At 45.9% G+C, this 6,838-nt stretch overlaps 1 long non-coding RNA gene across 1 annotated transcript in view; it reads left to right on the forward strand.

The window, feature by feature from the left end:
- LOC112547462 (uncharacterized) overlaps nucleotides 1-6,477 on the forward strand; it is a 28,458-nt gene extending 21,981 nt beyond the window's left edge. Inside the window, exons 4-6 of the long non-coding RNA XR_003091196.2 lie at nucleotides 765-927; nucleotides 2,588-2,680; nucleotides 4,616-6,477. This is a non-coding gene — a long non-coding RNA (uncharacterized LOC112547462). The remainder of the gene's footprint in view (nucleotides 1-764; nucleotides 928-2,587; nucleotides 2,681-4,615) is intronic.
- The last annotated feature ends 361 nt before the right edge of the window (nucleotides 6,478-6,838 follow it).

The raw sequence follows: 6,838 nt of genomic DNA on the forward strand, positions 1-6,838 counted from the left end.
TGCATAATAAATATATAAAAGCTGAGGAGCTTAAACTTTATATGTCTGTGTGTGTGCAGGATGTGGTTTTGTGGTTGGCAGAAGGGAATAGGTGCGGTTAGAACTCGTTCTAGGCTAGATCCTATACTATAACAAAGACCCATCTTTGATGACAGTATTTGGTAATCTTTCCTTTTACTGACAAAAAATTCCCAAGTTATCTTTCTCTATGCCGGTTTCAAACTCATAAAAGTGCTCTCCAGTATTTCCAAACTGGCTACCATTATTGTTTAAGCTTTTTATGATACCAAAGTGAGAGGTTCTCTTAGAAATACCATTGCTAGATAGGTATACTAAATGCTTCTAAAGTTTGAGGGCAGAGAAATGCTTCAAAGTATCTGCTGTCATGACCACAGTTTCATTTTTTGTCACAAAACCACTGATTGCCATTCACAGAATGGCCATTAGAGCACCTGTGTTTTTGCCCATAGGGGTTTCTTGCACAAAAAAACCTCCGGAGCGTCCACACCTGCCTTTTTGCACATGAGCTGTAGCGCAAAAAGGATCTATTCCTCTTGGGGAGAGGAATAACTCTGCCGGCAAAACACCCCTGTTCTGTCATTTTCTTGTGCAAAAACATGCTTGAGGTGAAGATGCTCCACCGGTTTTTGCACAAAAATGGCTGTTTTTGCACAAAAACCTTGTGGTGTAGGCATAGCTGAGAAGAAAATATAACCAGTGCATACTCTTTCTGTAATCATTTTCATTTTATTTCCATCAACCAGGGCTGGATTAAGACATGCTGAGGCCTGTTAGTGCACCTCACTCATCTCATCCTGTCTAGTATCTGTCTGGCAACATTCTTGAGACCCTCCCCAACCTGGGCTCCAGAATAAGCACGTCTCCCTCACATCTCCCTCGACAAGTACCTCCAAATGTGCTCCTGAGGTAAGATTTGCTCCCAAATGCTAATTTTTGTCTTTTTCCCTCCATGCTGAACTTCTTGTGGGACCAGACACAGCTGGTGATTCTCTGTGTGATCTAGAGTGATTAATATTCTGTCAAAGGTGCTTGCTGTCCGAGCCAGAAACAAAATTGGGCTCTGCCCAGAGAGCCGTCCTGCCTTAGGCTTTGTCTATACTATGTGGCCAGAAGTATTGCTAAAGTTTTCCGTTAAAAGCATTTTCAGAAAAGCACGTCTAGATTGGCAGGATACTTTTCCGCAAAAGCACTTTTTGCGTAAAAGCGTCCGTGGCCCATCTAGACGCGGTTTTCCGCAAAAAAGCCCCGATTGCCATTTTCGTGATCGGGGCTTTTTTGTGGAAAACACTACTGTGCTGTCTACACTGGCCCTTTTGTACAAAAGTCTTTCGGAAAAAGACTTTTGCCCGAACGGGAGCAGCATAGTATTTCCGCAAGAACACTGATGATCTTACATGAGCTCGTCAGTGTTCTTGTGGAAATTCAAGCGGCCAGTGTAGACAGCTGGCAAGTTTTTCCGCAAAATCAGATGATTTTGCGGAAAAACTTGCCAGTCTAGACACAGCCATACAGTATAGCTTCTGTCAGCACTTTAGCCAACAAAAAACTTCTACCCCAAAAAAGTGGCATCAACTTTGTTGGCTGGAGAGCACTCCTGCTGATAAAATGCTGTTCACACTGGCACTTGTCATCCGCAAAACTTTTGTCTTGCGGGGTGGCATGTTTTTTAACACTGCTGAAAGACAAAAGTTTTGTCATTCGGTTGCCAGTGTAGACATAGCCTATTAGACTTCTACTGGGGAAATCTACAGACACAGCGGTGGGAACTGATCATTCAGCAAAGGAAATGTCCAGATTCTAATATGTAAAACCATGGTCTGAAGTGACTGGAAGGCTGGTCTTTGGGGTTAAAGTACTAACCTGTGACTCAGCAGAGGGGGGTTCAAATCCCAGTTCTGCCCCAGACTTTGTGCACAACCCAGTGCAAGCTGCTTTGCTGGGATCGTCAAATCTGAACTAAGCCAACAACCTCTCATTAATTTCAATGCAATTGTTCCTTAGAATTCATCCTTAATCACTCTTGGCTTTGGTTTCTCTTGCATCCTGGGAATAATAATATTTCTTTCCTCCACCACTTGTCCACTTCTACCTAGGCTGTGAATTCTCTGGGCTTGTGTATGCACAGCCCCTGGCACAATGAGGTCCAGTCCTGGTTGGAATACAAATATCTTAACAAAGCGGTTCTCAAACTTTTAGGGCTCTGGAGCCCTTTACATGCATAAAAATTTATGTGGCGCCCCAGCGGTGTGTGTTCATTGCATCAGTTCAAGGTGATTCTCAATTATGCTTTTGAAGGCTTTCAGTTTGTCAACCTCGCGGAGCCCCTGGAGATGTTTCGCAGAGCCCTGGGGCTCCGCGGAGCACAGTTTGAGAAACACTGTCTTAACATGAGCCAAGCATACATTTAAAATCTCCAGCTTTCTTCTAATTACAAGATATAAATTAAAAATATATTTATCTAAGATACCTATATTGATGCTAAATCTCTAAACAGGAAGTTGCAAGATAGTTGTGCTCATTTTGCAGTTTTTCTGTTTGGTTTTTTTTTCACTTACTGCATTTTCAGGAAACACATTTTCTACCAGCTCTCTCAGGAAATGTGCAAGATGGAAAAAAGTGTTGAAAACCTTCGCTGTAAATTCCGTCTGGGTACCCAATGGTGAGTCACAGTGAAAGGGTGACAATCGCACAAGTATGTGTCAGGAAGTAAAGTGTCCTGCTACCAATCATGAAATCAGGTTTGAAAGTAGATGGCTTTTCAGTATACAACATAAAAAACTCCATGAGGCTTTTCAGCCCCAGATCTTTCAGCACTTTATAAACCTTCAACGTCAACATTTTCAGAAACTTTCAGTGATTTTACATGCCTCCATTTTTTGGAGGGGTGGGTGGGGAGGGGAAAGGGGAAGGAGATGCAACTTGAGACTCCTAAAGCCTTATATTCAGAGCTAGCAAAGACTCACAGCTACCAGTGGCAACCAAAATAGAAATTAGGCCTTAGGGTGTGTCTAGACTACATGCCTCCTTCGACGGAGGCATGTAGATTAGCCAGATCGGAAGAGGGAAATGAAGCCGCGATTAAAATAATCGCGGCTTCATTTAAATTTAAATGGCTGCCCCGATCTGCCGATCAGCTGTTTGTCGGCAGATCGGGGGAGTCTGGACGCGATGCCCCGACAAAGAAGCCTTTCTTCATCGACACAGGTAAGCCTGGTTTCACGAGGCTTACCTGTGTCGATGAAGAAAGGCTTCTTTGTCGGGGCATCGCGTCCAGACTCCCCCGATCTGCCGACAAACAGCTGATCGGCAGATCGGGGCAGCCATTTAAATTTAAATGAAGCTTCATTTCCCTCTTCCGATCTCGCTAATCTACATGCCTCCGTCGAAGGAGGCATGTAGTCTAGACACACCCTTGGGTATTACAAGTTGGGCACAAAAACCATGGTGACATAAAATTAGTAATTGCATATGAAAACTTGGCTGCAACATTATTAATGACCTAATGTGGTAAGTTGTTGAGTGTTTTCCAATCTTGTGAACTGCAAGAGAAGTTGAGGGCCCTCTGAAGTTTGCACGAGGCCTTAGATGTCATGATGTGCCTGAGATACTGTAGGACTATTGATCCTGTAAGGTGCTAAGCACCTTTAAGGCACAGCCTTGTGTTGGCAGTGTACAGGGCCAGATAAGCCAAGCTTGAGCCAGAGGAGTAATTCTCCTTTTTTTCCAGGACATAGCTCAAAGACAGCACACTTGATATTTTGGGACTGTGGTATGGAAACATTGAGACCTTTTGTGGAAAGAGGAAGGTTCAAATACTTCGGTTTTGTCTACTCAACAGTCCATAATGACTGGGGACCTGGAAGTGAACTGTGCAGTGGCTAGGAAATGGTGTATGATACTAGCTGTCAAAGAGTTTGCTTGATGTGACAATCTGATTGGATAAACTGGATGCAAGGTGTTCCCCAAAGAAGCCCATTTATGACTTGCCTTTTTAGTGGAACTGAATGGAATGGCTGAAAGGGTGGGGGGATCAGGTAGGTTTTCAGGGAACCTGCGGCAGGTCTGAGTTGATCTCGGTCCTGCCGAAGCAGCCCCCCAGCTTGTGCCTATTATCTCCTTTGTTTGTTTGCTTCTATTAGTCTTGTGGGATTACAATTCACCACTGGCTGACCACTTTGCTAGGGGCAATGACACTTAGTCCTTTGGTGGCACCTATGAAGACATCAGTTCGTTATTGCAGTACAATCCGCATGGTCATTAACATGTGGGTGGAGTCAGTGCAATATGCGAGCAGTCTGATTTCTGAGAGTTTGAGACTCCTTCTGCATTCACTTTGAATTGCCTCCAATGATTATAGAAGGTGCAGGGCAACAGTGATTCGAGAGCAAAAGGTCTCAGGATGAGACAATGATGCTCATGGAGTAGGGCAGATTGCAGAATCTCCTCAAAGATCCCCAAGTCACGGTTTGCATATGTTTTGTTGGCTGCCTTTTGTTCCAGACTATGTATGGTCATGTAATATGAATAGGGCCCTCTCAAATTCACAGCCATAAACAACATGCCAGTCATGGACTGGTCTTTTGTGTGCTTACAGATTTCATGGGGGAGACCAGGGTTTTTCAAACTGAGGGATCCTGACCCAAGAAGGAGTTGCAGTGAGGGCTCAAGCTCAGACAGCCTCACAGATAGGGTGGCAATACCATACCATGCCATCATTTCTAAAGAGCTGCTGGCCAACAGCCGCCTCTCTCCAGCTGCCTACCTCTGAAGGCAGAGCCACCACCAGCAGCAGCACAGAGGTAAAGGTACCAGTATCACAACTCCCCTACAATAAACTTGAGACACCCCCATCTCCTTTTGGGGTCAGGACACCTGCAATTACAACACTGTAAAACTTCAGATTTAAATAACCGAACTCATGAAATTTAGTATTTCAGTAATATGAAATTTGACCACAATGGACTGAATTTGCTAAGGCTCTAGGTCTAAAGAAAGAGTTTCAGCTCATGCTTATATGTTTGTATTATGATGAATGAGTAACTATATCGGAAGTTTTTCAATGTATTAATATCTGATAAGATTCTCATGAGGTTCTGTGACTTAATAACAATGAGCACAGCTGTTCATGTCAACACATTGAGGATGAATTGTTTGTTGTCTGCAGTGAAAGGCAATATGGGAAGCAACAGCCGGGGATACAAAAATGAATAGCCCTACCAGCTTTTCATTTTGAATGCCCTGAGCAATATGTATTTGAGGAATACCTGGACTACAACCATATTCTGTGCTGTGAGCTGCTGCTGCACAAGGGTAGTAACAGCAATCGCTTTAATGACACAGGTGTAGTTAAAGTGGTACAACCCTTTAGGGTGGATGCAGTTATGGAGGTATAACTTATTCTGGGGTGGAAAGGGCAATAAAACACGTTTATAATAACAGAAATGCATCCACCACACAAGTTGAGCTGATAGAACTATTTCCATGGGAAAATCTCAGCTCCAAATGAAATAGTTAAATCAGTACAAATGCTGCATGCAGACCTGTGTAGCAAAGAAAGCTAGTCCTTTTCACAGTTAGGCTATGTCTAGACTGCAAGCCTCTTTCAAAAGAGGCTCTTTCGAAAGAGCGCGTCTAGACTACAATACGCGGATCGGAAAATCGATCCGCTTTTTCGAAAAAGAGCGTCCTGACAGCTGGACGCTCTTTCGAAATTAAAAGCCACCCGGAACCGCTTCTGCCAGGGCGCTGCTGCCTGCCTGCCCTTTGCAGAGACGCGGCGTGGTTAAAGGGACACTCCTGAACACCTGTTGCTCTGCTTCTGCAGCTGCCTTTGCTGTCCCTCTAGGAGGTAAGCAAGGCATTGCAGTGCTGGTTTGGAGTGCTCAGCTTCCTGGGACACCCCAGCAGGTTTTTTGTTTGGAGGTTTTTCTGTTTTAGACCCATTTTTTTGGCATGGAGCCAGAGCTGCCCCTGGGCAGGCGATGGCCCCATGCCATCATACTGCAAGTGTTGCTGCATCTGCATGACACAGTCATGAGGCTACTTCCCCATCTGGACCCAGACCAGAGGTACGAAGGGATCATCCGTCAAGCAGCCACACTGCCCTTGCCTCCAAACTTCTTTGTGGACAGGCGTGTTTGGAGGCTTGACACCAGCTCTGACTGGTGGGACCGGCTCGTGATGGAGCTCTGGGATGACCAAGAGTGGCTACGCAACTTCAGGATGCGAAAGACCACTTTCCAGGAGCTGTGTACCTGGCTCGCCCCTGCTCTGCAACGGCAAGACACCCACCTGCGGCCCGCTATCCCCCTGGAAAAGAGGGTCGCCATTGCCCTCTGGAAGCTGGCAACCCCCGACAGCTACCGCTCCGTGGGACACCAATTTGGAGTGGGCAGGTCTACTGTTGGATCCATCCTGATGGAGGTAAGTCATTGTCTGGGGACAGTCACAGTTTGGGGTGGGGGGAAGGGAGAATGTCAGGAAGGGCAAAGTGGAGTGGGAGTGGGAGGGAGCTCCTCCACTCACCCTGAATTGTTGGGGGGGGGGGTTCTGAGGAGGGGATTCCCGGGATGTTTGAGAAGGAAGGTGGGCGGTGGGTTCTCCTCCTAAGACATAAGGCACCCCTTCTAACATTTTGTTGTCTGTCTCGTTCTGCAGGTGGTGAGGGCCATCAATTCAGAGCTGCTCAACAGGCTCATCTGTCTACCAGATCTGGACAGCGTCATGGCCGGCTTTGCTGCCCTTGGCTTCCCGAATTGTGGAGGAGCGCTCGATGGGACACACATTCCAATCCGTGCACCGCCCCATCGAGCAGCCC

This window comes from Pelodiscus sinensis, chromosome 2 (assembly GCF_049634645.1).
Source record: "Pelodiscus sinensis isolate JC-2024 chromosome 2, ASM4963464v1, whole genome shotgun sequence".
NCBI classification, from domain to species: Eukaryota; Metazoa; Chordata; order Testudines; family Trionychidae; genus Pelodiscus; species Pelodiscus sinensis.